This window comes from Felis catus, chromosome A2 (genome assembly GCF_018350175.1).
Source record: "Felis catus isolate Fca126 chromosome A2, F.catus_Fca126_mat1.0, whole genome shotgun sequence".
Classification (NCBI taxonomy): domain Eukaryota; kingdom Metazoa; phylum Chordata; class Mammalia; order Carnivora; family Felidae; genus Felis; species Felis catus.
In genome coordinates this window covers 107646275-107660486 of record NC_058369.1, presented here as the reverse complement: position 1 = coordinate 107660486, position 14212 = coordinate 107646275, and the positions used below count along the sequence as shown (strand labels likewise).

General features: G+C 33.9%; 1 protein-coding gene across 11 annotated transcripts in view; it reads left to right on the top strand.

Moving 5' to 3' along the window:
• The window catches only part of DGKB (diacylglycerol kinase beta), a 945456-nt gene that overhangs the window by 453357 nt on the left and 477887 nt on the right, over positions 1–14212 (top strand). The window lies entirely within an intron of this gene.

Below are 14212 nucleotides of genomic sequence, written 5' to 3'. Positions count from 1 at the left end.
CATGCTGTCAGCAGGAAGCCCAATGTGAGGCTCAGTCTCACGAACCATGGGATCATGACCTGAGCCAAAATTAAAAGTCACATGCTTAACTGACTGCCCCACCCAGGCATCCCTATAGTATAAGCATATTTCTAAATCAGGAACATAATAATTGGAATGATTTTCCTAAAACCTAAAAAACATATTTTTTGAATAAACTATTAATTTAAACTTTTAAACAGTTAATATGAGATGATTATTTTATTTTTCAAGAACATATTATTATCAGAATATATGGTCAAAGTAGTATTCATTGGCAAAAGGTGATATGATAAGAAATTAACTATATGTTCAGTAGTGTGCCCCTTTTGACCATTTGTGGTCTTTTCTCCCCAGAATACTTCGTACTTTTGCTATAATATCCTACATTACCTTAAATAACTTTTAGGAATGCCAACAAAATAACCAATGAAGCCCGTTAGCTCAGAGACAGGAAAATAAAGGTATTTGGAAAATATAAATTCTAGACATGTTCTTAGACTTAATTCAGAATTTTCCAAGTACCCCTCTTCTTTGTTGTGACTAAAAACTTGGACAACGTGGTGTTTCTAAAGTACCAATCCACGTATCTCTGCATATATCATGCTTGGAGAACCATATGCCTCTGTTACCTTCTCCTCTTCCAATCTTGTTTGCTCTTCTACAATTACAAGAATTCTACTAAATTATGCATTGTAGATATGGTGATTACGTCTTGTGTAGCAGAGAGTATGTTAAATCTGTTCTTAAAGCATGTGTTTAATCAAGTGTTTACTCCTCAGCAATGTCAAAAGTTCTTTTAGAGACTGGAAGTATGGTGTGTGTGTTTTATCCTTACATTCCAACTATTAAGGGTCCTTTCCATACTGTATCTGTCATTTAACCAGAAACAGTCAATAATGACAATTTCAGTCATAAACATTAGCCGGTTAAAAAGGGAGGGAGATTTTTGAATTCTCTGTGATTCTGAAATTTGGATTTTGAATGCTCTGTAAACTTACTTCCTTTACTAGTTGTAGAGCTCGCAGAAGTCTGGTGGGGAAGTGTGAACAGTTGGCTAGGGATGTGACTTGCTGCACTGAGCTTCAGTTTTTATTTAACATCTTTTCGGTGGCTTCTCCCTTCTTTGCATTTACCTCTTTAACCTTTAACCACACTTACTGAAGTCATCTATTTTCTTGAAATTCTTTATGCAATGTACCATGGGTTGTGCCTGTGCAATTTTCTTTTTTGTCTAAAGAGTGGGGACAAAGCCCATTGTCAGTGCTCAATAAATGTTTCATCAATGTCATTACTTAATATTCATTTAATTAATATTCATTATAGATCAATTCATAATTGTCATCATAGTAATGATAGGTAAAAAAGAATCTAATTTTTCCATACTTTGAAAATCTAACTCAGACTCAATTTTGTGGTATTATTCATATAAGATAGCTGCTTTTTTAAATTTATTTTTTAAAAAATATGTAGAATTAAATTCTGAATATTCCCACATTTTTTGCCAATGTTTTTTTGATTCAATTCCATGGAGGAAAACATTTAAGCACTAAAGATCTGAAATGTTTATAAAATATGTGTACATCCATTTAGGTTGGACATAGTCTTCATGTATTTATATTTTAAAGGGACATAGTACAAGAAATGGAAAAAGGAGTCTGCATCACTAAGTGATGATTCCATCATCTACACTTAAGAGATGACCCATTTATCTGTTACACTGTCTTAGATTGATTCTAGTGGTTTCTGAAGAACCCATCTTTACAGTAGCTTAGGCTATATAATGTATACTATGTGTGATTAAAAGTACGGGCTAACCTAGAAGAAAAAGTTAATTATGTCGTGGCAAATTATATTTGTTTCTACATAAATGAATATGGTAGATTCTATGTTTAGGATTCTAAAAATATTATTTTTATTTTTTTAAATAGGACTACAAATTTATTCCTACACATTTCTATATTTTATGCCTAACATGTAGCTGTACCTTGATCAAGTTATAATTTTTTAAGGAAACAAACCTGTACTCTGTTAATTTTGTCATGATTTATAGAAAAGCAAAACAAAAGACTAATATGACATAAACAGGAAGTTCAATTAATTGAAAATTGATGGAAATCTAAAGCTTGTAGCCAAAAGTGGGTATTATCTAAAGAAGGAACAAAAAAAATACTTAAAAGGTAAAAATCTAGGTAATAGACTAACACAAAATAAAGAATATTTTGTATGTGTCTGATTCAAAAGTCAGGCTATGAGATTATGAATTAAGTTATTCTACAACGTATTACCAGTAACATTCAAAGTCAGCCTATTTAAGTATATATTAAGCAGCATTATAAAGCAATAAATTTATGCCAAAATCGAGGTAGACTTAGAAATTCATGTCACTAATATCTTTAAAAAGTTGACAGAGGTAGTTTTCAGATTTGTCCCAGAGTTTCTTAGTAGCCTTATGAAAAAGCGGGAAATAAAGTGTTGACAATCTTCACAACATAAAACCAAACCATTCACTTAGCGGAAACGCTTTTTATTGTTATTGTTGTTACTGAGATCTGAGATTAATTTCTTCCATATGAAATTGTATCAGGCAGGGACTACGCCTCAACAATATTGCTGTAATCATTTAGTAGAGTTTGTTTCCTTTGGTTTTGCTTTTTTATAACAACTGTCAATGCAGAGTGATGGCTTATGGCCAAAGTGCATTTTAGTATAAAGAAGTCTACCTATTGCAAAAATAAAATAGTAGTAATTCTGCCATAAGAAAAAAGAAACAGGCATAGTAGTTAAAAGTTAGATGGATGTCATACATGAAAATTTATTGTATTGAACGGAAGAAAATGTTAATAGCAATTGTTTTATCTGATAAAGAATACTAAAGAAAACATTTACTTTATAATATACTGATTTAAAAGGAATACCTGAAACTTTAAAAAAAGACATAGAGAAAAATAATACCTTAGCAGAAACTAAAATACATCAGTGTCTACCTAGGGAAAAATCAACATTGAGGACAACTAAATCAGTAATTTGAAGGAGAGGATTAAGACAACCCCCTTTAGTGCAAAGGAGAATGGCAACAAGGTGCTATCCCTAAACAAAAAATTAAAATATTTTCTTAAAGTCTAAATATGCTGAATAAAATCAAATTGAACTAAAAAGAACCTACATTTCTTCAAGTTCAGTCATCCACTTAATGCAATTTCCAGGTATTATTACTATTATTCATGCTTTTCTTGGCAAAATGATTCTACAGTTTGCCTGGAAGAGTAAATATGCACAAATACGTTATAAATTCTAGGAAAGAATAGTAATAAGGAAAGACCTGTTAGAAGAGACCTTAAGAATATGCTTATTAAAGTTACAGTGATCAAAATAATGTAATACTGGTTCTAGAAGATACTTGGTAGAGAGTCTAAAACTTATTAAATGATATGTCATAGTGTAATATATGATGACACTCTCATATTAAATCTGCAGGGGGATGGCAGGGGTGCATGATGAGATGACTACATATGTATGGGACACTAAATTAATTCCACTTTATTCCTGTTCTAAAATACATCAAACGTGGATTAACGGTTTAGTCTTTGCCTGTAAAATGCCTTTTTCCATTTTATCTTAAAACACAAAGGTGGAAGAAAATGTTGACAGACTTGACAAATCAAACATTTTTTGAAAAATGGTAAAGAAAGACCAAAACTCACAAATCAAGATAGATGTAAACATTTTAACAAAAAAGCCTTGTTTTGTAAAATTAATACAAATACCTAAAAAAATAATTGAAAATTTTAATTCTTATAAATAACTGAGAAAAACAAATTAAAACAAAAGCCAGAGGTACTCATTTTCTATCCAGTGAGACAATATTGCCACGAAGTGGGGCATAAATATACTCCCAAATATGTGAACTCTATGTTGGTATTTTTGCTTGTGCCCTCCAGAGGAAGTTTGGGGTTGGGGCAGGGCAGATATCCAGAACTAATTGCATTACAGTAGAAATAAATACTTTATATCGTTTCTGTCTGCTCACTTTTAAATTTTGAGTGCAATAAAAATCGGATCCCTTCACCACTAGACATTGAAGGATAAATTCCACCTTGCAAAGGTAACCTGTGGTTTTAATGATTCCAGATGAAGTAGTGGTGATCATAAAGTATTTATATCATGCTTTTCTCTGTTTTACTATTAAATATAACTTGTCTATTCTCAGCTTTCAACTTGAAACCTGAGTAAGAATTGAGTCATGTAAAACTTTTGGTCTGGACACCAGTTTCATGCACAGTGAAATGATTTTTGACTCAATTTTGTCTTTTTTTTTATTAGCTTGCTCTATGTTTCCCCTTTTTGTAGAATAAAGATTGCTTAGTTCTTTTGAGACTGCCACACCTACCCCTTGCCTTCCCGTCTAGATGGTAAAATCTATCATTTCAAATTCTCTTACTAATACTCACAGGAGCTTTGACCAATTTGGATTCATTCGCCCAAGGGAACTCAAATCCTGGAGGAATACAGCTCTCCATTCCTCTTTTTTCCCAACCTGAAATATTCTTGAATTCTTCCATTTGGTTACCATTACTCCAACATCCTTGAGTCATCCAAGACCTCTATCCCTCCAGTTTCTTTCATTCTAGCATTTTCTGCCTCTCTTTCTCCCCATTTTGCTCCTGTCATGGCATATGCCACAGTATGTAATAATATACTGACTCACTAATTTACAGTTGGAAAACTCAGATAAGGTGTAACCTAACACCTTATGGCAGGTAGCACTTGACAGCACGGTGATCTGAGTGGTGGAACTTCTTTGTTTCTACTTTCAGTGATATGTCTGCCTCTGAGCCCATACTAGAGGGATAGCTGTTCTTTTTGCTGTCTTCCATATTTGTTTATGGATGTGACTTTTCTCCGCTTCTTAATGTAGCTATAAATCTATGCAGCTGTGAAGATGTACTCACTGTGTCAAATTTCCCTCCTCCTCCCACCTCAACCCACATTATTCTCATTCCTGACAGTCAAATAGGTGGAAACCTGCTCTTGCTATTCATCCCAAATCCAGCGGCACTCTTTTTGGTTGGATTCCCAAGGAGCAGAGAGTGAAGGGGATTTTGCTGTTTGTGATTTATAGAAGGAGGAATGTTCCTTTTTTTTTTAATTATTAAATGATTATTTTTCAGAGAGAGAGGCAGAGTGTGAGTGGGGGAGGGTCAGAGAGAGAGGGAGACACACAATCTGTAGCAGGCTCCAGGCTCTGAGCTATCAGCACACAGCCCGACGTGGGGCTCGAACTCATGAACCCTGAGATTATGACCTGAGATGAAGTCAGATGCTTAACCAACTGAGCCACCCAGGCGCCCTTGAAGGAGGAATGTTTTTTTACAAAATCATCTGTAAGGAAGGAGAGGAAGGGGGCTTTGAGCAAGGAAGGAGTCAGAGGGAGAGTTCAAGACTCAGCCTGAACCTTGGCATCTCTAGCATAAAATCCCACCATATGATTGTTCTTAAGATAAGGGGGTTGGCTTTTTCTAACTTGTATCAGTGTTTCATTAGCTGTGGCTTCCTGTAGGATAGAAGGTATTTGCCACCCTGGAAAGCTTGCTCCTGAAGTAAAGAATAATTCTTCAGAAAATGGGACACTTGGGAATTCTCATCAGTCAACCCTCACAGCAGTTGGGGGATAGGTACTCTGGCCAGGTGACAAAGGATCTGCTTTGGGCTACCAACAACGTCTACTAGACCCCCTTTCCAAGAGTCCTCATTTTTTAATCCCCTGCTGCGTTGGCAGTATTTAAAGTGCTCTGTTATAATGTAGCACTCATCTAACACATTTCTACTAGTTTTTCTTCTACCCCTCTAACTACACTTTATCTACATTGCTAAATTCCTCATCCTCCTGTTCTTGAATATGTATGTCTCCATTTTTAACTGTACTCTCATGTCATTATGCTCTCTATAGATTATCTCATCCAGTGTCTTATGACTACAACTCCCACTTTTGAATACAGCTGTGTAAGCTTCTTCTCCCTGACCCCTCAAGAACCAAATCCTCAGCTTCAGCTTGCAAATTTCCTCTTGATGTCCCATCGAGGGCTCAGTTTCCAAACACCAGGAACTGAACTGAAAATGTCTCTTGTGGAGCTGTTGCCTCTGCTTACTGACCAGTGCTGCCAACACTTATCACTGACACGAAAAGGGTTTATCTCTTTGTCTCAAGTACCTAATTCAGTAGTCAACAAATATTTGCCGAATTAATGAATAACAATCAGTTGTCTCTTTGTGTCCCCATCAGTTACTACCTCTCCTGAGTCAAGAAGAAAATATATCAGACAGTGACATAAATAGCAAGTGAAAAATTAAAATGAATATGTGACAGGGAGGTTTCTTTTTTAAAATCATTCAAAACACATAATAATTAAATTTTATTGTTACAAGCTAATACACTCGAGTTCAAAGTATGTGATAATGAAGTAATCTTAGGGGCTGTCAAATAAGCATTGTGTTTAGTTTCTAGAGTGACACAGGAAGTATTTTACAGTTATTACTAAATTTCAAAAAACCCTATGATTGTTATGTTGTTGTAGTTATATCAAATATCCAATAGATGGTACTGTGAAATACCTAATATTTAAAATAAAGTGGTATTGCAGGTAGAAGGCTGAGGGAATATTTCAGAATTCTGAGGAGAATCAAGACCTTTTTCTCTGACTGTCAAATTATATTTACAATCTGATTTTTTTAAAATATAGCTTAAGCAATACAGTAGTCCATGTAAAATATCACAAATATTCATTCTTAGTATAGCTCAGAAAATGAATATTGATGTTTACTACTAAATAGAACTTTAAAATTATTCATATTCTATTAGTAGGATTTTTTATGTGGTGATTATTACTCTTAGTGTTATTCAAATCACCATGTTTTCAGCAAGAAATTATAGCAACATGTCTTTGTCACTGAAATTCAACAGGAAATTTCATGTTAAAAATAAAGCAAGCCTGTGTGAGACCATCTCCTTTCTTGTTTAGAAAGAGAGAGTTCATTATTTATTTCGTTTTGGCCTCTACCAAAGCCACTCTAATATCTGAATGGAACATTAGACCATTTTGTAAATATACATTCAGAACATTTAAAAATATATATAAGCTTATGGATTTAATTATTTTTTTTACAAAAGCAATGATTTAAAAACTGGTTAGAGTTTGTTCCTGAAGAACATGTAAAAAGTAGCAATTTATAAATGGTCTTATTTATCTTAGTTCTCATCAGTATTTCCATTTTAAAACGATGCTTATCTACGTGTAAGAATTAATGTGAAGTATTCAATACCAGAACTAAGTGTTATGAAACCTATTACTAAAGCTAAAAGTGTCTGAGGGATTATGTCATAACATAGAAAGCTTCAAAATCTCTGTGTATCTTATTTTAAATATTACAGGGAGCTTTTTAAAATTTTGCTTCTGTTGATGATACTGTTCTTGGGTATTAGTCAGTATTCCTTTGTATTAGGGTTATTTATTTGTTAGTTTATTCAATCATCTTTTATTTCATATGACAATATGCTAGGTTCTAGCAAAACCAAGATAAATAGCTTTTAGGAAGAATGTTTTTGCATGAATCAACAGCTTCATGTGGTATAGGAAGTATATGCCCCTTGGTTTCTTTATGCATTTACTATTTTTTCCATGTTTTATATAATCGGAATATGTTATATTATGCATAACCTCTTGAAAAGAATATAGTTTTAGGTGCTTATGAATTTTCTGCTTAAAGAAAATATGCTATTGAAATACCGTGAGCTAGCTTAAGTAATTGAGGTTATTTTCTTTATTGAAAAAAAAAAAACAAAAATAGTTAATGCTTTGGTAAATCTAGGCTTTTCTGACTGTTATCTCCTAAGCCATATCAAAACAAATATGCCACATTTGTAATAGAAAAGTGTGGGATGAACAACTATTTTCCTGGATACTTCAAGATAAAAATAATTTCTATCCACCACTATGTAATGATACACCTTTATGGATTCATCCGGGAATCAAAGGTCCTCTAGAATCCTACTCAGGTCCTTTAAGATTTTCTGTGTATTGTGTATTATGTTCTTTTCAAAAACACTACCACACACTGATTCATTTTCAGATTTCCTAGCATACTGCATGTATATAACATTACATGGCCAAGTTCCTACTTGAGCTAAATGGGTTTAAATATGAACTGTGCATGCAGATCTCAAGTGATAGTCTCTTAATAGATGTCAGATACTCTTTATTGCTGCCCTCTTTTATTTCAGTAACATTTTAATTAATTCACACTGATTGAATAAATGTACATTGAGACTTGTTTCCTAATGAGGGCGCATTTAGAGGAAAGGTTTTGCATCATTCTGATATCCTGTGGGTAATTATATTCTAATTATATGGTCGGGGGAAAAGAGTCTATAACTCAGTACTGATATTGTTCGTTGGACCCAATTAATTACATGCACATAATGAAAGTTCATGATAAGGTTGACTGGCAGTCAATGTAAAATTTTAACTCAATTGAATCTTAGCCTAATGTGAATGCAGAATTGGACTTTAACCTGGTTAGAAAATGCTTTGGTGTGAGATCAGTGGATATTTAGAGAGGCAAAGGATAGGAACAAATTTCATTATAACTTGTTTGTTTTTAAATTTGGGTTTTTTTCCCCAGATTGATGAAAAGGAAAACTTAGCAGCCAATGCTTTAATTCTAAATATTATTATCCATATTCTTTCACTACTTAACAGTGTTTTTCTATATTTTAGAAAGCCACAGTGTTATGTTTTGAGAATGGGATCATGTTGAGAAAAAGAATAGGCATAACAGGAAGTATTTTTGATGAATTTTATTTACATAAAATTCAATAGGTATTCATCTATTGTATTAGATGTAGTTTCTTGAGGATGCCTTAAAAAAAGTTTATTTTCAGAAAGAGAAAGAAAGAGAGAGAAAGAGAGAGAGAAAACCAGAGGAAGAGGGGCAGAGAGAGGGTACATAAGACCTCAGTGGACTCTGTGCTGAGAGCAGAGAGCCTGATGTGGGGCTCAGACTCACCAACTGCAAGATCATGACTTGAGGGGCACCTGGGTGGCTCAGTCGGTTGAGTGTCCGAATTCAGCTCAGGTCATGATCTCACAGTTGGTGAGTTTGAGCCCTACATTGGGCTCTGTTGTGACAGCTCAGAGCCTGGAGCCTGCTTCAGATTCTGTGTCTCCTGCTCTCTGACCCTCCCCCATTCATGCTCTGTCTCTCTCTCTCTGTCAAAAATAAATAAAACTTTAAAAAAAAAATTAAAGATCATGACCTGAGCCTAATTCCTATGCTTAACTGACTGGGCCACCCAGGTGCCCCTGAATGTACTTTTTTTTAATTTAAAACTACCAACTGCAATCAAATCCCCTGTCCCAAAAATCACAAGCATAATCATGCATATGTATACATACACGTAAATAGCTATCTCTTAATTATATTTATGTAAAGTAAGACTTGTCAAGAATTATTTGACACAAATAAATAATAAGGTATGTGCATTGTATTTTGAAATATATTTTGTAGATGGTTGAATCTGGTGTTTAAGAATTTTTCAATACTTGAATCAAAAGCAAAAGCCACACTCTAAATATCAGCCCCCATCCCTCCTTTACTCAATTTCATTGTTTTCTTTGAATGAAAGGACATTTATTTCTGAAATGGTAGATGTAGTTATGATGCCCATGGTACATGTGAGGATTGAGGAGAATAGCAAGGAGGACTTTGTTCTTCCTTTATTTTTCTTAGCCTCTCCTGTCTCCCTCTCCTTTTTTCACTATTGCTTTCTCTTTTTGATCTCTTGTCTCCCCTTCTGCATCTTTCCTTCTTTTTCTCTACTGTAATAGCCCTAACATCGATGCTTCATTAAAAAAAAATAATCTATTGGTTCACATATACTTGTAAGCAACAAAAATAGTTTCAGATGAAGAAAGTGTGATTAGTCCTTTTTTGCTGAGCTACAGGCAGGCAGTGGAAACTGAAGAGCGCTTCTTCAACCATCTGGGCTTCTGATGATTTTATGAGACCTGGCCAAGTTATGATAACATTACTAATGATTTCATTTCACTAGTTAATCAGGATGGCAAGACAGTAACAATAACATTGGGAAGGGTTTAGTTCTTGCTGGTTGCTTTTATATGTAGAAATCTATGTTCGAAATGATTTGGGTATCTCTATAAAGATATGTTTTTAATATTCTTATTGAAAACAGTGCCTCTTAAGTTTCCAAATATCCACTGCTTTAGGTGTATTTTCCCTGAAGGTTCAGGGTGTTTCCTTTCTAGACACAAACATGCACACATACTGAGGGAACCATAAAGGACGGAGCCTTCCAATTCCTTCTGTGCAGTATCTCCTGAGCAAAACTCTGCAAATATGTGTAAATGATCACATTTACAAGAGTAAGAATAGACATTTTTGTGAACAATTAAAATTATGAAACACTGAGATTATCTGTTAAACATATTTTTACCATTAAATTCATGTTGTTGCAAACTTAAAAATTTGGCTCAAACATCCCTTGGTTAGTCAAGGGATCTTGAATAAGATGGTAATATGTATATCTTCTAAAATATTTTACTTTTGATAGTTTCATTTTAATTAGATATGTCATTGTGCTGCTGGAAAAGAAAAAAAAATTAATGACCTAATTTGTCTAATGTCTAATTGACATACTTGCCATACATTGAAATAATCATTGGTTATAAAAATTATTTATAGTATACAAATTATTTCAGTCTCACTTCCTTTTTTAAAATTTGTATTGTGTTTACATGTGTGAGTATACTCACTTAGGGACCTGCAAAATCATAAAAGTTTAAACAAATTATGAATCTGGAAGGTGACAATAAAATTTAGCAAAACCAAATGTGTTTAGTTTCTATACGATACAGATGCCCTTGATACATTTTACCATCAAGGATGATAGAACAACTTCTCTTTAAGGCTGAGACACTGTACCACTTTAGGAAGTCAGTTGTTCTTTTCCCAGACTTGCTTTTTATTCTCTCACTTCTTTTTTGATGCCAGAGATATCAACTTGCATATAAGGAAAGCAACTATTTAAAATAGTTTTGTTTAGGGGTGCCTCAGTGACTCATTCGGTTAAGTGTCCTACTCTTGATCTCAGCTCAGGTCGTGATCTTATGGTTTGTGAGCAGAGCCTGCTTTGGATTCTCTCTCTCTCTCTCTCTCTCTCTCTCTCTCTCTCTCTGCTCCTCCTCCCCAAAATAAATAAGTAAACATTTTAAGAAATACAAAAATAAAATCACTTTATTTGGCCACCTTAATTTACCACCGTGCTAGAAGTTATAAGGTTAAATTAATCCATATTGATATTTAAGCCACTTCTTTCAGGCAGAACATATATATTGTGGTCTCTAAATACTTTGCAGTGTTCAGTGTTCTAAAATAATGGTATTTTCATATCACTTAAAAAATAGAGACATAGCTAAAAATAGACTTAGAAAAAAATTCTTATTGAAAAAAAATGGAGCCTGGGACAGAGAAGCACTATATTTGGATCTATCGTTAACTTTATTTTCTTAGGCTAATTATCTAACCTTTCTGATTTCCAGTTTCTCAGTCTGAGAAGTGAAGTATCTTGGCTTACATGGAGGATTAAATGAGACAATAAACATAAAAGCGATTTTTCAAAAATTTGAACATCCCTATATAGGTAGAGCATAGAGTTCTGTTAATTTTACTTTAGTCTTGAAATAACTGATGACCCTTTTAATCTGAGTACTATGTTCTTATTATATTTTTAACTCAAACCTCCAACAATCTCTCTACCAAAGATTTTTCTTTATCCTATGACAATTTGGATTAAATTGTCAATTTAAAATGATTACATGTTAGAAACTATGAAGACAAGAGATATCTCTATACTTTAGAATAATAGAATTTTTAAAAATTCTTTGATATTACGTTGAACTTAATAAGTGCCCTGAAGACAAATGCATCTTTTAAACTAATTATCTGCACTGTGTATTCTATTTAATATTAAAATGATACTGATTAAATAAAATCAATCACATTCCTCTGTAGTCACACCTCACGTTTGATTAAATACAAATATACAGTTCCTATATTAATTCTGATTAAAAATATATTACATTTAGAATTATACAGTCATGATAATTTTCAAAAAGCTAAAACATTTACTCTGTTAATCCTTGATATTTAGAAATCATATACAGAAGAGTATAATTGAAGTAATATAATAACTGAATTTGTTCTCTAACAAGTTTCTTGTTTGTCGTTTACCTGGATGCCATAGTTTTCTTATTGTAACTCAAGGGTAAACCACTGATGGGCATATTAGTTTAATATACCCTCTTTGCCTACACACCTTGATTATAAGTGAGCTTTTATATACATTGTTTCATCCCTCTTATTCTTGGAAAGAATTTTTAGTGTTGCTGTCAGATACTTGAGTGTTGCTAGAGATAATTCTCTGAGTAGGTGGCTTTCTCTCTTACACATTTATGACTTTTTGACCCACTGTGCTCTCAATTTGTTTGATCCTGTTACTTATTCTTAGTCAACTGCTTTCACATTCTCAGAGAGGTAGTGACAAACTTTCTACTATTTCCTTACTCTCTTGTCACTACTTCTCTGCCAACATCACTCACTCTCAGTAGATGACCCATAATCCCACTACCTTAAGAAGGAAGAAGCCTGTAACACGAATATCCATAAATTACCAATTCTCCACACAAGTGGTAGCAAAGTGCCAGCTAGGGGTTAATTTCATCCTACAGTGTGTTTTGGGGAAAGAATGCCTTAAAACAGGGTCTTCATAACCCAAGTTGGCATAATTTTTGCTTTTTGTGTCATCGAGCCATATGATTCAAATATATCCCCAGCCTCTATTATTATTTTTCCATTATATATGCAGAAATAGATATATTTTATTAAGTTGAATCTTTTATATATAAATTGCAGATAATATGACATTACATCGCTAAATATGTCAGCAGGCATCTTGTAAGATTAAGGACAATTTTTTACACAATTTCCATACTATTATCACACATAGGAATATTAACGATAATTCCATAATATTAATCACTATCCTGTCTATTCAAATGCTTAAATATATCTCAAAAATGTCTTTTATAGGTTTTTTTTTGTTTGTTTGTTTGTTTTTTTTGGTGCTTGAGGTGGGGTGGACCATATCCATTTAAGATTTGTGCATCACACTTGCTGTTACTCTAAACCATTTTGACAACTATAATCTTTTCACTTGGCTTTCCAGTGCCTTGCTCTTTGCAGACGGGTAAGGTGAACATAGACTCTTCCGAAGATAGAAGGCATCTGTGACCTATGTCCTGGAGACTGTTTGATGGGCATCCTAATTTTTGCTTGAGAGTCTCTGGGACTTTCCTTGGCCCATGGCATAGGATAGGATAAGGAATCACAGGATAAGGCACTTACTCTGGATTAGAGGGAGAGCAAACATAGACTATAATAAAGATGGAAGAATTACACTCATGTCTTAAAATGTTTATTCAGATCTAAGCTTGAACTAAGAGCTAAGAAGAAAAAAATAGGAAAGCTGACAAAAAATTGAGGTGATGTAGACTGAAATTAGCACATTTTTCCCACCCCCCGTTATCTCAAGTGTTATATAGACTAATTTGGGCTCAAAAGTCAAGAATATTACTGAAGTCAGAAAGCTTTCTTTGAAAGTTCTATGAAATCTGTTTTCAGTCCATCTGAGAAATGGCAATTACTTCCATAGGGTTTTGCTGTTCATGGGATAGTTAACCCAGGTTCATCCTTTCAGACTTCATCTGCAGCTGAAACATTTTTTACTTACATGATAAAAATATCTTCTAAATAGAGTTGTATTCCTGGACACTTCAGATTCCTCTGTGGCTTCTCTAGACTCCTTCTTCTTCTGATCCACTTTTGTGTGCACTGGATCCTTCTAGTCCTGTATGCTGAGTAGCTGGGAAGTCGCTTCTGTTGCATTAACCTCATGTAGCTATTTATTCTTCTGTTTCTTGCTGCCTTCTTGGATTTACACTGCATCAGGGAGTAAACTAATGTCTCTGTCCTCAGATTTTTCAGACCCATCTTGGATATCCATTTAGAGTCACTTTCACATAGCCCAGTCCTGGGGGTAAACTGGATTATACTGACCACT